Source organism: Pan paniscus, chromosome 21 (genome assembly GCF_029289425.2).
Source record: "Pan paniscus chromosome 21, NHGRI_mPanPan1-v2.0_pri, whole genome shotgun sequence".
In the NCBI taxonomy this organism is placed as follows: domain Eukaryota; kingdom Metazoa; phylum Chordata; class Mammalia; order Primates; family Hominidae; genus Pan; species Pan paniscus.
Genome location: NC_073270.2, coordinates 14,324,567 through 14,344,719, shown reverse-complemented (window position 1 = coordinate 14,344,719; position 20,153 = coordinate 14,324,567). Strand labels below are relative to the sequence as shown.

The 20,153-nt window shown below is 38.2% G+C and overlaps 1 protein-coding gene across 7 annotated transcripts in view; it reads left to right on the top strand.

Annotated features, from left to right (window-relative positions):
- The window catches only part of TASP1 (taspase 1), a 249,730-nt gene that overhangs the window by 182,982 nt on the left and 46,595 nt on the right, over positions 1–20,153 (top strand). The gene's annotated exons all lie outside the window — the stretch shown is intronic.

The following is a 20,153-nucleotide window of genomic DNA, read 5'->3' as shown; positions in this document are numbered from 1 at the left end:
ACTTCCATCTCTTTGTAGCCATTGCTTTGATTGTGCTTTGTCTTCTGGATCCTATTAGTAAAGCCATGTTTCATCTGCTGTTATAGTTCTTTGAAGAAGTGCTTGAGGATCTTGATCCCGCTTGTTTAAAATTCCCATTGAAAGCTCTGCTCTTGTCTGCAGCTGATCTGGTAGCAACAGTTTTGGCACCTGGCGAGTGGAGAGTTCGTTCAACTTAAATTTTTCAGTCAGTATTGTGTAAGCTGAAGCAATTGAGATATCTATTGCCTTGTGAAAAGTTTATGGGGCAATGCCCCATGTAAATCAGCAGTTTACAAATGGATAACTCATTTTAAGAAGGAATGAGACAGTGTTGAAGATGAAATGCACAGCAGCAGACCAGGGTGTTGGTTATGGTTTCTGCTGTTAATTGTCAGTCCTCTGTAATCAGGGCATGAACAAGACAAATTTTTTTCCTTGCAAATTGATGTGGATGGTCTGCTGCTGCAGGCTTCATCTTCAACATTGTCTCGTCTCTTCTTAGAATGAGTAATGCATTTGTAAACTGCTGATTTATTTGGGGCATTGTCCCCATGAACTTTTCATAAAGCATCAGTGATTCCACCATTCTCCCACCCAACCTTCACCATAAGTTTGATGTTTGTTCTTTCTTCAACTTTAGTAGAATTGATGTCACTGTGAGAGGGGCTCTTTTCAAACTGATGTCTTATATTTCTTAGTGCTTCAAACTAGATCTCTTTCAGACATGTTATAACAAGTTAGTGTGAGTTTATTTTCTTGCAAACATTTTTTGAAATCCATGCATAGTTTCATAATGCACAGTTTCTATGAATTTTTTGAAGACCCCCTGTATTAATTCTGGCAGAGATATTTTTACCAATACAAATGAAGGAAAGGAGTTAATAATTTTCAGTTACCCTTGCTGTCTTATTAGCCATTTTGTCAGTGATAAATGATAAGATTTACTCTCCAAAAATGTTTTTAAAAACTTTAAAAGTTAATGGCTCTCATTTTTCCCTGTTTTTTTAAGAAGGCATTTATTGTTTGATCCTGCAGTTCCTTATTTTCATTTTATTTATTAGACACAGTAAAAGATTCTCCACAGCCCAAGGCTCCTAGACATGTGTAGAATGTAAAAATATGCAATTAAATCAAACAGGTCAGCTTAAATTCCACCACAAAGTGAAGACTTCTGGTGAAGTCTTCCTAGGCATTTTCAGGGCTTTATTTAGTAAAAAATGACAAGCTATAAAGTAGATCCTGCCCAGTGTCCTAAGGTTAACAATTTGGAGCTCTGCTGAATTAGGATGATGGGGGCTTCCAGGGATAAACAAGGCCTCCAGGGACTGACACAAGGAAGGAATTCAGAGCCTCAGACTTGGGAAGGAATTTCACAGGAAATGGCCTTGCTGTGCCCAGAATTCTCTGACAACTGTCCTTAGGGCACTGCACTTGATATTATGTAATGACAAGGGGACATATAAATAATCTGGTTGAAATGACAGGTCGAGGTTAGTAACCACTTGCGCACATTTAGCTGTGGTATGTGGGCCCCCTGATGGGGAGCAGTAACTCACATTCTCTCTTCGGTAGAGCACCTGGCTTCAGTCCTCAGTCATGTTTCTTCTTGTCCCACTTCTACTCTAAGCAGCATATGCTATGGCATATACTAAGTACTGTGGTGAGGGTTTGCTCATTCAGCCATGCTAGGATACCTCCCTGGGACAGGGGAAGGGAGGCCATCCAGGGGACATGGAGGTCTCTCCAGACTCACCAAGGAACTCTCCCTGAAACTACCACAGACGTTTCCTAAGCAGTCTTCCTGCCTCTTCTCTTGACAACTATCCCCACCCCATCATTCTCCACAGAGCAGCAAGTTTCAATTCATTCTCTAAAGATTTTATTTCTGAAGATATAAATTTACTGTCTTATCCCTTTGATGGCCCTCCACTGAAAAGAGGATGAAATGCAGACACTACCTCATGGTTTCCAGTGTGATTACTGTCTGTCTCCTCAACATCATCTCAGGTCACTTTCTTGCTCAGGATACTGGCCTCCTTGTTTTTTTTTTTTTCCCTCAATTCCTAGGTTCTTTACTTCTCGGGACCTTGGCATGTGCTATTTTCTTCATCTGGAACATCCTTCTTTCCAACCTTCATCTTCCTCATCTTTTCCAATCTTCCTTCTTCCTCATCTTTTAGTCAGAATTGAAATACCACCTGCTCTGAAAGACCATGCAGTGGTGGGTTCCTCTTGGCCCTATCAGCCTCCTTCTCAGCCCCTTGTTTGTTTCCTCCATGGGACTATTACTGTTGTAAATGATGTGTGTGTGTGTATTTGCTTGCTTAGCCATTTCTGCCATAAGAATGTAACCTTCCTGTGAGCTGGGACCATCGGTATCTTGTTTACTGATGTAATCCCATCATCTAGAATGGGGTTCAGTATGTAATGAATAGTATGTAATAACTAGCTAAAGAATAAATGAAGGAAAATTAATGATGCTATCCATGCACTCTTCTAGGTGATGAGTCACCTTTTTATGATCTCCCTCCCTTTCAGTTTAGGCTCTTAAATCCCAATGTAAGTATGTGCCATTCCCAAGTGGGAAGAGAATGTTTGCAATGCGAGTCTTCCACCATGAGATCTCCAGGTCTAGCAGTGCTTGCTTGACTTTTTGAAACACCTAAAAATCATATTGGAATTTCATTAAACAGTTAAGTCCCTGATTAATGTGACCATTGTGTCATCAACATGCTAAGTAGATCCTGAAGACAATACCACTCTCTTGAACGTCTTGGCCACCAGTTGCTGTCTTTTATAGCAATTCCCTCATCCATTCTTCTCTTTTGCCACAAGATCCCTCAGGTCTGTTTCTTCCCCTGCTGTTCCGATTTCAGTGAGTTCCCCTGTCTGCACCATCAGTTCCTTGCCATTCCTCTCTGATGTTTCCATTTTAGTCCATTTGATTTTCTTTTCATGTTGTTTCTCCTCCTCCATAGATCTAGGTGGTCTCTACATTATTGTCCCTTGGACTTCCAGACTTTGTTCCTGTCCCTTCTCTTCTTGGCTCCTTTCATTAATCATTAGTTCCTTGATTTGACAAAACTATTCCATGTCTAAACCCAGTTGGCTCTTTTCCCAGCACTGCCTGTTAGGGACATCATCTTTCCACATGTCCTGGTCACGCAGCCTTCAGCCTTTCTCTAGGTCCAGATCATGTAGTGGATACTAAGTGTCTGCCATATTCTGAGCACTCTTCTTTGTGACCTTTATCAATGTTCACATTGTCCAAATAGTCAAGAGCTGTGACTGATTATCTAGTGTTTGCTCAGCACCATGATGTTGAACCAAGTTCAACCCATTATCCAAGGGCGGATTTTCCTTCTTTTCTCCATCCTGAGGCCTTTCCCTAATAAAGTGAGTATGCCCTTCTCAGATTCCAATAGCTCAATAGCTTCTCATTTATTTACTTAAGAAGTATTTGTTGATCACCTACTATGTGTCAGACACTGTTCTGGGTGGTCAGTGGTGAACAGATAGTCTAGTTGCCTGTAGATTCTAGTGAGACACGTACATATTTATAGTATGTATGGAGTATGTATATATATGAATTTGTATATATAAAAATTTAAAATATTACTGTATGCTGTGTTCTAGCTTTATATAAGTAAATTGTGTCTGGCCAACAGAGTTGTAGGTTTTTCAGGAAGTTTTTTTGTTTTGTTTTTTTTAATGTATGTGTATCACACTGCCTGGGAGAGCATTGAGTACAGAGCAGGTATTTAGTATGTTCAGCGAGTTCACTAAGAATGGAATAGAGGCATACCTCATTTTATTATGCTTAGCAGATACTGCATTTTTCAAAACAAATTGAAGATCTATGGCAACTCTGCATTGAACAAATCTATTGATGCCATTTTTCCAACAGTGTATGCTCACTTTGTATTTCTATGTCACATTTTGGTAATTCTTGCAATATCTCAAGCTTTTTTATTGTTACTGTATCTGTGCTGATAGTCTGTCATCAGTGATCTTTGATGTTACTATGGTAATGTTTTGGGGTGCCACAAACTGTGGTCATAAAAGACTGTAAACCTAACTGTGTGTAATAAATGTGTATGCTCTGATTGCTCCACTAACCAATTGTTCCCCTGCTTCTCTTGCTGTCCTTGGCCTCCTTATTCACTGAGACACAAACATATTGAAATTAGGCCAATTAATGACTCTGCATGTTCAGGTGAATTGAAGAGTTGCAAATCTCTCACTTTAAGTCAAAAGCTAGAAATGATTAAGGTTAGTGAGGAAGGCATGTCAAAAGCTGAGATGGGTCAAAAGGTAGGCCTCCTACACCAGTTAGCCAAGTTGTGAATGCAAAGGAAAAGTTCTTGAAGGAAATTAAAAAGTGCTACTCTAGTGAACACACAGATGATAAGGAAGTGAAACAGCTTGGTATGGGGATAGAACATCTGATATAACACTCAGTGTTAAGGATCCCCATCCAGAGCAAGATCCTAACTCTCTTTAATTCTGTTAAGGCTGAGAGAGGTGAGGAAGCTGCAGAAGGAAAGTTAGAATCTAGCAGAGATTCATTCATGAGGTATAAGGAAAGAAGCTGCCTCCATAATATAAAAATGCAAGAAGAAGCAACAAGTCCTTATGGAGAAGCTGCCACAAGTTATCCAGAAGATCTAGCTAAGATCACTGAAGAAGGTGACTACACTAAAGAACAGATTTTGAAGGCAGACAAAAATGGCCTTCTGTTGGAAGATGATGCCATCTAGGACTTTCATAGCTGGCCAGGAGAAGTCAGTGCCTTGGCTTCTGAGAACATGCTGACTCTCTTGTTAGAAACTAATGCAGCTGGTGATTTTCAATTGAAGCCAATGCTTATTTATCATTCAAAAAATCCTATGGCCCTTAGGACTTATGCTAAATCTACTCTTCCTGTGCCTTATAAATGGGACAACAAAGTCTAGATGACAGCACACCTGTTTACAGCACAGTTTACTGAATACTTTAATCCCACTGTTGAGAGCTGCTGCTCAGGAAAAAATATTCCTTTCAAAATAGTTTTGTTCTATCACAATGCACCTGGTCGTCCAAGGGTTCTGATGGAGATGTACAAGGAGATTAATGTTTTCATGCCTGCTAACATAATATCCATACTGAAACTCTTTATTATTTAAGGAATACATTTTATAAGGCTATAGCTGCCATAGATAGTGATTCTTCTCATGAACCTGGGACAAGTAAATTAAAAACCTTTAGAAAACCTTCTCCATCAGGACTTGTTGCTTTTGAAATCTGGGTCAAGTAAATTAAAAACCTTCTAGATGCCATTGGGAACATTTGTGATTCATGGGAAGAGGTCAAAATAACATTCACAAGAGTTTGGAAGAAGTATATTGTAACCCTCATTGATGACTTTGAGGAGTTTAAGACGTCATTGGAGGAAGTAACTGTAGACTTGGTAGAAATATCAAGAAACTAGAATTCGAATGGTGCCTGAAGATGTGACTGAATTGCTGCAATTTTATGATAAAACTTTAACGGATGAGGAGTTGCTTCTGTGGATGATCAAAGAAAGTGATTTCTTGAGATGAAATCTTCTCCTGGTGAAGAAGCTGTGAACATTGTTGAAATAAGGACAAAGAATTAGGATATTGCATAACTTATTTGATAAAGCAACTTCAAGGTTTGAGAGGACTGACTTTAATTTTGAAAGCTCTACTGTGAGTAAAATGCGATTAAACAGCATTGCATGCTACAAAGAAATCTTTGATGAAAGGAAGTCAATTGATGCAGCAAACTTCATTGCCATCTTATTTTAAGGAATTGTCACAGCCACCTCAGTCTTCATGAGCCATCACTCTGATCCAACAGCAGCCTTCATCGAGGCAAGACTGCCCACCAGCAAAAGGATATGACTCATCTAAGTCTCAGATAATCATTAGCATTTTTGCAATAAAAGTACTTTTAAATTAAGTTATTTACATTTTTTAGACATAGCACTGTTATACAGTTAGTAAATTATAGTATAGTAGTGTAAACATAACTTTCATATGCACTGGGAAACCAAAAAACTTGCATGACTCACTTTATTGTGATTTGCTGTTTATTGTGTTATTTGCTCTATTGAGGTTGTTTGGAAATGAACCTTCGGTATCTTCAAGGTATGCCTTTATATAGAGAAGTACATTCAAGTGAGATGCAAAACCCTGTGTATCATTGCACTGATATGTTGTACAATTGAATTATAGCTTTCTATGTAAATGTCCTCCTGCATTAATGGGTGACTCCCTATTATAGGGTTCAGGATACAGTGATTCACTATATAGGGATATGTGACAGTTTCATCTAAAGTTCACAATGTAAACATTGCAGTATTTCTAGACCTAGAGTTGTAAGTTCACGTATAACAGTATGCATTTATAATTATGTAACTGTATAACCTCTCAGTACAGTCATCAAAGTGAAAAATATTGAAGTATCCAGAAACTTAATAGAAACTGGAATATCAGCAATCACCATTTTATCAAGCTTCCCACACAGCAGCTGTGCAAAGCCATTGTTGTCACAATAAAATAGATTTATTTATTTACTTACTTAAAAACAAAGTTAATGAGAGCACACAAAGCTACATTAAACTGATTTTACATAGGAATTAAAAGCGTGCTAGAAGGCTTCTATGTTATGTGCTTCTGCACAGTAAGTGGGATCTGACCACACAAAGTAAAAGTGAATAGAGTTGCTCTCATGGTAAAATTGGGTATATAAGGAAATAACTCAGAGAAGGAAACACAACGAGCAACAACAACTAAATGTATAATGTTCTTTAAGGTCCGATGTCCTTTGGAAGGTCTTCAGGCAGTGATTGGTGGAGACAGTCCCATGTACCCCAAGTTGCTCACCTGCATTATTTGGCCATATCAACTTTGTTTACCAAGTCCACATAAAAGATACCAGCATAGTCCTCCTGAAGCAAAAGGCATTGCTCAGGAGCACTGGTGCCTTTGGACTATAGTGTAGATACCATAAGATAGTTAGCACAAATAGAATCTAGAATTTAACGAGCAAACACTCTATTCACCCAGAAAAAAAATGTTTTAATGCTATACATGTTTTAAACAGTGTATCAGTGAATTCTTCCATATACACATGATTAATTGACCTAAAAATATACCAATCCTGGGTGTTTTTACCTCACTCGAAGACAACTTGCCATCTAACCCCTCTTAGAACTAAGGGTTTTTTTTGTTTGTTGGTTGGTTTGTTTTGTGTTCTTTTTGTCCTGTTTTTTGGGAGTAGGCTGAGGGTTGCTGAGAATTATTTTCTTGGAGTATTATGGATGGTGATTATAGCCTGTGGCAAATAAAATAGATTAGCAGAGTAAGAACTGACCGTGAAAAAAATGTTGCATTTCCTACTATGTACATCTCAGAAGACATTCTACAAAGATACTTATTTGATCAAAGGCATAAGCGATCCTTTTAAATTATGTACAAGTCTACTTGCGTATTTTATTTTAGGGTACCACGCCACGTTTCTTTGTGTAAGAATACACATGATCCCAGAATTTTGGAGTGACAAGGCTATAATTGACTCTTGTCTTTAGGCTTTCCTGGGAAAATATTATCAGGGCATTCTGACCCTAAAGCAAAATTACAGTTAATTAAATTATGACCATATGAAAATTCTAATTAAAGTCAAGGCAAGAGTATTTGTCAAGCCGATGTTTAAGATATTGTGGAAAAATGATATGAAAGCAGCAAAGAATATTGTGAAAATAAAGCCACTCGAAATTTATATAGGAATAATTTCATCAATGGAACAGGATAATCTAGGTACAGATGCAAATACATATGGGAATTTACTATGTGATTAAAAATGTATTTCAAGTCAATGGGTAAGAGAGGCCTTTTTCAAGAAATTTATGTTGGGCAATTGGCTGACCATTTAGGAATATAAAACAACAACAAGATCTTCACTGCAGTCTTTATACCAAAATTAAGTCCAGAAGAACTGAAGTTCTAAAATTAAAAATTGTAATTGTAAAAGCACTAATAGAAAACATGGATAAGTTATTTTCATAATTTTTGATTAGGGAAGTCCTTTCTTGTAAAACTGCCAACACAGAAGCCTTAGAAGAAAGAGACTACATATTTTGGTTACATAAGCATTAAAAACTTCTGTATTACAAAAAAGATCATAGACAAAATTAACAAATATATGACCAACTGGGGAAAAATATTTGCAACACATAATAGCCAAGGGCTTACTGCCTTAATAAGTAAAGAGTATAGCAAATTAGTAAGAAAAAAATACAAGTACCCAATAAAGATCTGGATGAAGGAAATTTTCAGTTTGGGATTATGTTGATATGACAAATCCAGACAGAAGGGCTTAACAAAATGAGGGCTTTTATTTTCTCACATAAAACATCTGAAAGCAATCCAGCCTTTCAGCCTGGCACACAGGCTTCATAGTGCATTTGGGGCTTAGCCTCTTTCTGTTTGGCTGTCTTTAGTAGGTGGCTTTATTCTTCATGAGAAAAAGATAGCTGTTCCACTTTCAGGCACAAAGTCTGAAGCAGATGGCAGCAGCCAGTAAAATTTGTGCTAGTGAAGTCTGCCCTTTAATAAGCTCTGCTAGAAAACTTTGCCACTTAGCTAACCAGCCACAAAAGAGTTTGGGAAGCTAGGCACTTTTCTGCCCCAAACAAAATTGGGGATTGCCTTACTGTAAGGAAGATAGGGAGAATGGATAATATGTAGGCAAACAGTTGTGTATGCCGCAGATGTGAAAGCAGCTCACAGATAAAGAAACACAAATGGCTTGTAAACATATAGGTAATTACCTTATTCATAAATAAATACAAATCAAGACAGTAGTGTGATACTACTATTTTCATGTATCAGATTAGTAATAATCAAAAAGTTTGCCAATACCCAGTTTTTGTAAGGCTGGCATTTCCCCGTAGGGAAAATAGGTACTCTCAAACACTGTTTCTTGTGGGTATAAATATTTTTAGAGGAAAGTTTAGGAATCTGTAGCAAATAAATGAGTATGCTGATTGATTCATCAACTGTGTGTTTAGAAGTATGTCCTATGGATACATTCATACACGTGTGAAAGGTAAATATGTCCAGATGTTCACTGTGGCATTACTTGGAATGGCAAAAAACCAAAATTGGTAACAATCTAAATGTCCATCAATAGGATACTAAATAAAGAAGTGATAACATCTATGTCCAAGAGCATATTCATTGTTGAAAAGTCTAAGCTAAATTTGTGTGTGCTGAGATGGAGGATCTCTGAGTTATATTCTTGAATTTAAAAAGTCAGATTGAGAATAGTTTATATGACATGATCTATCGAATGAAAAGTTTTAAAAATGCCCAGATTACATATGGATAATTTCAGAAAGGGTATACAAAGAACTCCTTTTTTTCTGATAAAAACTTTTTTTTGTGACTTTATTGATAAGAAGATTTTTTTTTTTAGGGCTAAGTGACAGTGAATATAGGGCATTGAAAATTGCCTTGGTGTGGCTTTTGCCTACAAGGAACTCTTGATGGTACTTACATCTATAGAATAGGCCTTGGAGTAAGACAGATACTTTCATTTTGTATTATTTTGTGGGGTTTTTGTTATTATTGTTGTTATTTAAAACCTACAGGGGTGGTTTTTATAGTACATTTCTTAGAAGAACAGTAATTTATTGAAAATTTACTTTTTGTCATGGGTTAGTCAAGATAGTTAACAACCATTAAGGATACCAACTGTTAACAATCAGCTGAATACCAACCAGCCCCTCCTTTTCTTGATGTAAAATGATGAACATACCTGGTCATTAGGCCTAGTATCTGTGTTATATAAATTGTCTATGGAGATGTATTTCTTTACTACACTGGAAACATTTTTGTCTCAAGCCTCCAATACCTATGTTGTTTGTTCTCTTACTTGCTGGAGTTTTTCTTTAAATTTTAGCTTTCTCAGAGAGGATGCTTGACCATCCTGATTAAAATACTGTCTCCCTCCATACCTGTCATACAACTGTGTCTCTCTTATCCTGCTTGATTTTCCCTTCTAGCATTGATTGTTTATTGATTGTCATATCATAGATGACTTGAGACCACCAATTTTACCTTATTCAGTATGTACACAGTGGTTGGTACAGAACTGATTCTTAAATATTGTGAAGTGAACTTTTATAAAATATGAAATATTTGTTGAATGAATGTTGTACTTCTCAAATTCATGGCTTCTAGTTTAGTATTAATATGCAAATATGCATCTATACCACCCTACCTGCTCCCACAAAGGACAGTTTGCCTTCTGCCACTATCTGGCTTTATTTTGCCCTCTTCTACTTTGTGATACTCCTGGAGATGGAGGTCTAGCAGCTGGAAACGGGGAGGAAGGTGTTCACTACATTCTCCTGCATCTAGGGGTTGGCAGGGTAGTAGATTCTGAAGGCAAAGAACTTCTTACCTAAAAGTTAATCATGGAGAATGCTGGAACTAGGGCTGAAAACCTAGGCCATTTGGCTTCCCCTCCACTGAGTCTTCAGTTCTCTGTAGGACATTCCTGCTTGCTCCCTTGGTCAGCAGTTCACCTGTCTCAACTCATCATTGTTGCTGGATGATGGGTTTGTGGGATCCCAGGTCCCTCCACTTGCAGATAGAATGCTGGGATGGAATATTCAGAAAAAGAAGATGCCTTCTGATTCTTCTTAGACTGCTTTATGAATTTCAAAATATGTTGTTTTTTCTTCTCAACTGAATTATTTCCTTGAGGACAGAGACCCTGTGTTAAACTTTTTAAAAGCAACAAAGAAATCTCTTGTCTCATTTCTAGTACAGTATCAGGTACATATATGATTGATTAAATCAAGAAGCTGAGGCTTTAATTGAATTCTCAGTTTGGTTTGGTTTATTACTGCTAATCTTTGTGGCAGAGTCAGTAAATTTATCCGAAGATTGAATATCTCTCCCGTATGTATATGGGATTATAGTTTTGATTATAGTTTGGAAGTTTGGAATTTTCTGTTCTGAAATAAGGTGACTCTTCCTATCTTTTAAATTTTGTTAGATAAGGGATTTCAAAATGGTTATTGGCCAAACTTAACTCTGTTTTCAATTCAACTCTCCTCTCCTCTTTAAAAGTTAATTTGGAGACCTTAATATTATGCTTATCACCAGAAAACGGCACACAGTGATGATACCCATAAGCTGGGCTGGAGGTGGATTCTTCAGGAACAGGTAGTCCTCTGGGTTTATAGACAGAGACCTGGACCAGTGGTTTAATGCCCAGCTCCCACTTCTTCCTTGTGTTTCTGTAGGCTCATTTACCTCCATATGCCTAAGGTTCTTTCTTTGTTTCCTTTGGTTTCTCTTCTATAAAGTGAATGTAGTGAACATCATTCCATTGGGATTTTTGTAGGAGCAGCAAATGGTAGAATGCAGTTAACTTAATATACATCTTATAGGATGATGGAGACAATCTTGTAGACTTAAGTGCATCTTAAGAGAAAAAGTCCTTGATCTTCCAGGAAGTATAAATTGTTATCCTACTTTGGTATTTAAATAATATATTTATAATCTTTTGTTCTGGAGTTGATGTATGTGTTTTCAGTAGAGAATATTCATCGTTTCCCCAGTATTTTCTCGCTCACCTGACCTCCAAACTGTCTCTGTGTGTCAATATATTTATTTTTCTCAATAGATATGTAATTCCTCGAAGAGAGAATGGCATTCAAGTGATTTGGCGCATAGGAATTAAAAAGAAAAAAGCAATGAACAGAAATGTATTGAAAGGACAGAAATTCTTTATTAAATGTAATGGGAAGGTGGAACACTAGCAGCTACCTTCTAGCTGCAGAATGACTCTTGATAAATTCCCACATGTTGAAGAGGAAGCTGTGTGTCCGGTTTTGCAAAAGGAACTCTGATGTTTTGGCTTGTCTAGTGTCAGGTAATGCTGGTTGCGCTTGTGGGTAGAGATGAATCTCTAATACTGAAAATACTTCTAACACTATACATGCACATCAGAGACTGTTAGTCCAGTGTCTAGTTTTTCAGATGAAGGAAAAAAGGCACGGTTCAGAGAGATAGAGTGTCTTGTTCAAGAATACAGCACCAAATCTGGAACTGTGATTTCCTGGTTCCCTGGCTCTATGTTCTGTCCATTTGTGTGTTGTGGACATCTGTGGATTTGTTTGTCTAATCCTAACTCTACTCCACTGGCCTTGTGGTTCCAGTTGATCATACCAGGGTTAACCCCTTAGGTTTTTTTCCTCTTAGATTTTATGAGCTGGCAAATTCCCCTTTTTGCTTTAGATTTTTCTAATTAGGAATCTGTTACTAGCAACCAAAATAATATGCATTCAAATTCTTGTTAACTGCTCTGTTTTAATATTCATCGTGGTTCTCCTCTCAAATTTCTTCAGTGTTTTCATCCTTAAAGATTATAGCACAAATACAATAAGTGGGTCTGTAATTTGTGTATAGTCTGGATTTACAACCTAAGTGAATGTCCAGATTACATACATTTAATCACAGTGAGTGTGTCTCACCATCTGTAATTACAGTTTCATTCCATAGCAGTTACAGACTTAGGTATTTAGGGGATCTAGTTGAGATTATTAGAGTGAATCAAGTTTGATCTTCTTTCTTACTTCTTTACTAATCCACTTGTTTTTTGCAGCTGCTTGCACATATGTTAATGGAATTTAGGATTGTCTTAGTTTATTAATTTTTGTCCCCGGTTCCCTCTGTGGATATAGAAAGCGCTTAAGCAGTGCCCCACGTGTCATTCCATGTTAATTTTTCTTTCTTTTTGTTTTCTTTACTAGTAAGAGGAATAAATAATGTTTCCTTTTATATAGACACTTCAGCATTTTTAACTAGAGAAATTGATACCCTATCACCACCACCATCTAGTCAGTTGAGCACTGGTTCCAGCTGTTGTAGAAGATTAACTAGGCCAGTATTGTAATAGATCTTGTTCCACATGATAGTCTTTGAAAACCAGCAAAATGCTGAAGGGTCCTTACCGTCAATGTTACTGCCACCAAATGTTTAAATAGCATCTTAGAAGTTAAAAAGTTCATACATACAAATTCAGTCCTCACAACAGCCTTCAAAGATGTCTTTTAATATCCGTTATTTATAATGAAAAAACTGAAGAGTGCAATTAAAAAAATTATATCTTAATAACACATAGTTGCTATCCCAAGACTAAAACATGGTTTTCTGTCTGTGTTAGTGTTTTTCCGGCACCATGGTGATCATATAAAAATCTGAGTATTTTCCACAAAAAATATGGAATCTTGAAATGCACTCTAACCATACTTTCATTAAATAATTGGATGAACTCATACCAAATGCAACACTGATATAAGCTTGCATGGTAGCCTGGGGCCCCTGCTCTCTTTCACAGCACTTATGTAAAAGTGCCATTCTTTCTGTCTCTGTTTGTTTGTTTGTTTGTTTTAAAGACAGAGTCTTGCTCTGTCGCCCAGGCTGGAAGGCGGGGGCACGATATCGACTCACTGCAACCTCCACCTCCGGGGTTCAAGCAATTCTCTGCCTCAGCTTCCTGAGTAGCTGGGATTACAGGCACCCGCCACCATGCCAGGCTAATTTTTGTATTTTTAGTAGAGACAGGGTTTCATTATCTTGGCCTTCAAGACCAAGACGGTCTTGAACTCCTGACATTGTGATCCACCCACCTTGGCCTCCCAAAGTGCTGGGATCATTCTCTTCTTTCTTGCCATTCTCTTTGCCACACTTCAGTGATGTAGGCAGGAGTATGTGTGTGTGGTGTGTGTGTGTGTGTGTGTCTGTGTCTGTGTGTCTGTGTATGTGTGTGTGTGGTGGAATTGTTTTGCTAATCACTAGGGGGCTTCAAAGGTAAATCAAATACCTTTACCCCAGAAAGTCTGGATCTGTATAAAAGGCACTGGAGCTAAAGAACAGACTCAGTTTATGGGGGGAAAGGGAGCCAGGAAGGACAGTTCACAACAGTGGGCCCAGGGGAAATCTTAGGGGAGTGGAGTTTGGGAAGTACAAATGATGTGTAAAATAAACAGGGTGGTAAGATTGGGAAGGATAAGAAAGGCTATGCCAGACTAAGGAATTTGGGCATCATTCTACAGGCAGTTGGGAGCTATTACAGGTTTTTCAGTTGTTTAATGATATGGCCATGGCTGGGATGCATATCTCTTTTTACAGTAAACGTTGAAGTCTCTGTTTCCCATGCCTCTCATGTCCCTTCCATCAACAACTCTATTAGTTCTACTTGCAGAATATATTGCAGACCCAGCTTCTGTAGACAGCCTCCACTGTCACAAGGCTCACCCAAGCCACTGTCATCTCTCAACTGGGCTGCCACAGCAGCTTCTTTAGTGGCTTGTTGCTTTTATGCTTGCCTTGCCACTACATTCTGCACAGCTAAATAACTTTTACAAGTCCAAATAAATGTTATCACTGTCTGTGACCTGGCCCTGCCTCTCTCTTGAAACATGTTCTGTCCTCTCTTCCCTGACCCTCCCTCACCTCAGAGTCTCTGCATTTGCTGATTGATCTGCTTGGAATGGTCTTTCCTCAGATTATCACATGGTTAGCTCCTTACCAAAAGAGGCCTTCTTGCTCTTTGATGTAGACAAGGCTCAGCCCCAGTGACACTCTCCATCATTTACCTGGTTCATTTTCTTCATAGTACTTACTGCTATTGGGTGGATTTCCATATTGGTTTGTGAGTTTAATACTTGTCCCCCAAGCTGCTCAACTAGATGTATGCAGGGGCTTTGTTCACTTCTGTATCCCCAATGCCTGGAAGAGTCCTGGCACTTAGTACATTTGTATTGAATTAATTAATTTAGAGATTTGAATGAATAGAGCAGGAGGCCATATTGGAGCTAGTTGCAGGGTTTCTTGGACAATGAGAATACATTGAGGGTCTTGTCAGTGGGAATGAAGGGAGGGGGCAGGCAAAAATGAGGTAATAGGGAGAACTAACAGATTTGACATGGTTTGAAGTGTTGACTTGTTGGAGAGGGAAGAGGTAAAGGATTTTGAGCTTAGATGAGCTATAGGAGCCCAGGAGAAGTTTCTGGATTTGGTGGTAAAAGGAACAGTTGTAGAGGTGCCATGTTTGAGTACTGCTGGGATGGAGGTTTCCAGCACACAGTTGCATTTTGAGGTTATTCAGAGATTTTTGTGTTACCTAAGAGGCATTGCTACAAATGAAGCAAGGATCATGGCACAGAAGATGCTGGGGGAAGCCATATTTCCTACTCAACTATAGCATGGCTGTAGCAAGTCATTGAACCTCTCTGAAGCTCAGGTTCTTCATCTGTAAATGATAATAAAATGTCTCATGGCAGGGTAGTTCTGAAAATTAAACTCAAAATGTCTCATGGCAGGGTGGTTCTGAAAATTAAACTTCTCTCAGTGTATTGTATTTCTCCCTCTTTTTTTTTTTTAGCTTATCAGTATGAGAGTTTATATTTGTTTACTTTAGCTATTCACATCCTAACTACATAGTATACTGTGATTCCATTTCATTTCTTGTACAAGTCTTATTATTTTTTTGGTAACAGTCACTCTTTCATCTCCAAACTTTCCTCAAAATCTGAAACATTTTCTCTCAGTAATTTCAAACCAACATGTATTCAGTCAGTTTATTTTTCCCTCCCCTTAGAATTACCTTTCCTGGCCTCCTCTGGCTTCATGCTCCAATTTGGACAGTTTGCTCTCTCAGCTTGATGCATAGCTGTGTCATCTGGAATCCCATTATCTTCTCTTGTTTTGGATCCTCTGTATCCAGATCTTATTTTCTTCCTCATTATTTACCTCCCTTCTTCATTCTGTCAAGGAACATTCATCCTGTAGCTTTCTGAGAAAGAATGCATTGGAGGTAATCTCTTTGAGACTTTAGAGCTTTATTCCACTTTCATACTTTATTGACCTTTTGGCTGAATATAGAATTCTAGCTTGGAAATAATTTTTCCTCAGCATTTTGAAGATAGTGCCTCATCATCTTTTAGCTTCAGGTGTTGCTGTTGTTGAGAAATCTATGCCACTCTAATACCATTGCTTTCCATGTGATCTTTTCTTCCCATTTGAAAGTTTTTAGACCCTTCTCTCCTTCCTTAGTATTTTAATATTTCATAGTGTTAAATCTTCGTGGGGCCCCTTTTTCATGAGTTGTACTGGGAAGTTGATGGACCTTTTCAGTTTGAACACTCATCTTCAATTCTTGGAAATGTTTTTGAATTATTTCTTTGAAATTTTACTCCTTTTATTTTTTGTAGTCTCTCTTTCTAAAACTCCTGTTATTCACATATTGGATAATTCTGGCCTAGCTTTATGATTTTCTTATATTTTTGACTCATTTTTCATCTTTTAAATTTTTTTGCTGTTGTTTTGTTTTACTTTTCTTCTGCTCAGGACACTTGCCCACATTTTCCCTGTGTTACTATTTTGTTTCTTTTTTCTTTTTAAATTATACTTTAAGTTTTAGGGTACATGTGCACAACATGCAGGTTAGTTACATATGTATACATGTGCCATGTTGGTGTGCTACACCCAGTAACTCGTCATTTAACATTAGGTATATCTCCAAATGCTATCCCTCCCCACTCCCCCCACCCCACAACAGGCCCCGGTGTGTGATGTTCCCCTTCCTGTGTCTATGTGTTCTCATTGTTCAATTCCCACCTATGAGTGAGAACATGTGGTGTTTGGTTTTTTGTCCTTGCGATAGTTTGCTGAGAATGATGGTTTCCAGCTTCATCCATGTCCCTACAAAGGACATGAACTCATCCTTTCTTATGGCTGCATAGTATTCCATGGTGTATATGTGCCACATTTTCTTAATCCAGTCTATCATTGTTGGACATTTGGGTTGGTTCCACGTCTTTGCTATTGTGAATAGTGCTGCAGTAAACATACATGTGCATGTGTCTTTATAGCAGCATGATCTATAATCCTTTGGGTGTATACCCAGTAATGGGATGGCTGGGTCAAATGGTATTTCTAGTTCTAGATCCCTGAGGAATTGCCACACTGACTTCCACAATGGTTGAACTAGTTTACAGTCCCACCAACAGTGTAAAAGTGTTCCTATTTCTCCACATCCCCTCCAGCACCTGTTGTTTCCTGACTTTTTAATGATCGCCATTCTAACTTTTGTGAGATGGTGTCTCATTGGGGTTTTGATATGCATTTCTGTAATGGCCAGTGATGATGAGCATTTTTTCATGTGTCTTTTGGCTGCATAAATGTCTTCTTTTGAGAAGTGTCTGTTCATATCCTTTGCTCACTTTTTGATGGGGTTGTTTGTTTTTTTCTTGTAAATTTGTTGGAGTTCATTGTAGATTCTGGATATTAGCCCTTTGTCAGATGGGTAGATTGCAAAAATTTTCTCCCATTGTATAGGTTGCCTGTTTACTCTGATGGTAGTTTCTTTTGCTGTGCACAAGCTCTTTAGTTTAATTAGATCCCATTTGTCAATTTTGGCTTTTGTTGCCATTGCTTTTGGTGTTTTAGACATGAAGTCCTTGCCCATGCCTATGTCCTGAATGGTATTGCCTAGGTTTTCTTCTAGGGTTTTTATGGTTTTAGGTCTAACGTTTAAGTCTTTAATCCATCTTGAATTAATTTTTGTATAAGGTATAAGGAAGGGATCCAGTTTCAGCTTTCTACATATGGCTAGCCAGTTTTCCACATATGGCTAGCCAGTTTTCCCAATACCATTTATTACATAGGGAATCGTTTCCCCATTTCTTGTTTTTGTCAGGTTTGTCAAAGATCAGATGGTTGTAGATATGTGGCATTATTTCTGAGGGCTCTGTTCTCTTCCATTGGTCTATATCTCTGTTTTGGTACCAGTACCATGCTGTTTTGATTACTGTAGCCTTGTAGTATAGTTTGAAGTCAGGTAGCGTGATGCCTCCAGCTTTGTTCTTTTGGCTTAGTATTGACTTGGCAATGCAGGCTCCTTTTTGGTTCCATATGAACTTTAAAGTAGTTTTTTCCAATTCTGTGAAGAAAGTCATTGGTAGCTTGATGGGGATGGCATTGAATCTATAAATTACCTTGGGCAGTATGGCCATTTTCATGATATTGATTCTTCCTACCCATGAGCGTGGAATGTTCTTCCATTTGTTTGTATCCTCTTTTATGTAATTGAGCAGTGGTTTGTAGTTCTCCTCGAAGAGGTCCTTCACGTCCCTTGTAAGTTGGATTCCTAGGTATTTTATTCTCTCTGAAGCAATAGTGAATGGGAGTTCACTCATGATTTGGCTCTCTGTTTGTCTGTTATTGGTGTATAAGAATGCTTGTGATTTTTGCACATTGATTTTGTATCCTGAGACTTTGCTGAAGTTGTCTATCAGCTTAAGGAGATTTTGGGCTGAGACAATGGGGTTTTCTAGATATACAATCATGTCATCTGCAAACAGGGACAATTTGATTTCCTCTTTTCGTAATTGAGTACCCTTTATTTCCTTCTCCTGCCTGATTGCCCTTGCCAGAACTTCCAACACTATGTTGAATAGAAGTGGTGAGAGAGGGCATCCCTGTCTTGTGCCAGTTTTCAAAGGGAATGCTTCCAGTTTTTGCCCATTCAGTATGATATTGGCTGTGGGTTTGTCATAGATAGCTCTTATTATTTTGAGATATGTCCCATCAATACCTAATTTATTGAGAGTTTTTAGCATGAAGCGTTGTTGAATTTTGTCAAAGGCCTTTTCTGCATCTATTGAGATAATCATGTGGTTTTTGTCATTGGTTCTGTTTATATGCTGGATTACATTTATTGATTTTCGTATGTTGAACCAGCCTTGCATCCCAGGGATGAAGCCCACTTGATCATGGTGGATAAGCTTTTTGATGTGCTGCTGGATTCCGTTTGCCAGTATTTTATTGAGGATTTTTGCTTCGATGTTCATCAGGGATATTGGTCTAAAATTCTTTTTTTGTTGTTGTGTCTCTGCAAGGCTTTGGTGTCAGGATGATGCTGTACTATTTTATTTCTTTTGGTCTCTGTCTTTCTTAAAACAGAGGCCTAACTAAAACAACTAATAATCCTAGATTGTCTGTACTCTTTAATAGTTAAATACCAACTGTTTGGTATTAACTATTTAATAGTTAAACGCCAAGCCGAACTAAAAACCTTTTGTGTATGAGTCATACTTGTCATCTTGAAGCTCTTACCCTAAGTCAAGGACACGTTTTCTTGGGGGTGTCTCTGAAGTAGGTCGTTAGTCTTGAGTTGGCTGCGTTGCTGGAAAGCGATTATCCAGTCTCCTCTTGGAGGATATCAGCTTGATTTCTTGCATCCTGGGAGCTGGTTATTTCACTGTTTAGCATAAAGACTTACACCTCAGCTCCCTGTTTTCAGTGTGTAGCCACTTTCCTGCCCTGGGCTAACCCTGATGCTCCCAAGTCTCAACTCTCTAGTTCACCTTCTTTAGAGAGTAAATATCCTGGCTTCTTCAGGGTTAGGGAGGAGTCACTTCCTTTTTGGAAAGGAATTGCAGTTCTGATCTCCTGTTCTAGATCAGGAGTTGGCAAAGTTTTTCTGTAAAGAGCTAGAGAATAAAGATTATGGGCTTTGCAGCCTGTGTCACGGTCTCTGTGGCATGTTGTCTTCCTTCTCTTCCTCCTCCTCTTTTTTTTTTTTTTTTTTAAACAACCCTTTAAAAACTAAAAACAAAACAAAATAATGGCATTCTTAGCAGGACAACCTCTGGTCTAGAGGATTCTTTTGGACACTGTCAACCTACCATCTTTTATCATCTGTACCCTGTACCCCTGCCTTCAGAGGGTCTTGAAGCGTACAATTTCTGAACCTTTTTGTATTTTACAGCAAAACTGGTTTGGTTTCCTGTGGGTATCCTCCACTCCAGTTTTCCCCTGCCTCATGAAAACTTAGGTTTCAGCTTTCATGGGTTTGCTAGGTGAGCAACCACTTCTCTGTCTTCCAAAAGGTCAGTTTTTTCCTTGTCTGCCTCTTTCTCTGCCCTTATTGGGCTATGGCTTTTTTCTTCCTTTCCCATCGGTTCACTAGGATTTGGAGAGGGAGGGAGAAAAATACATGTATTTAATATAGTAAGTTTAACCAGAAGCCCCCACCAAATC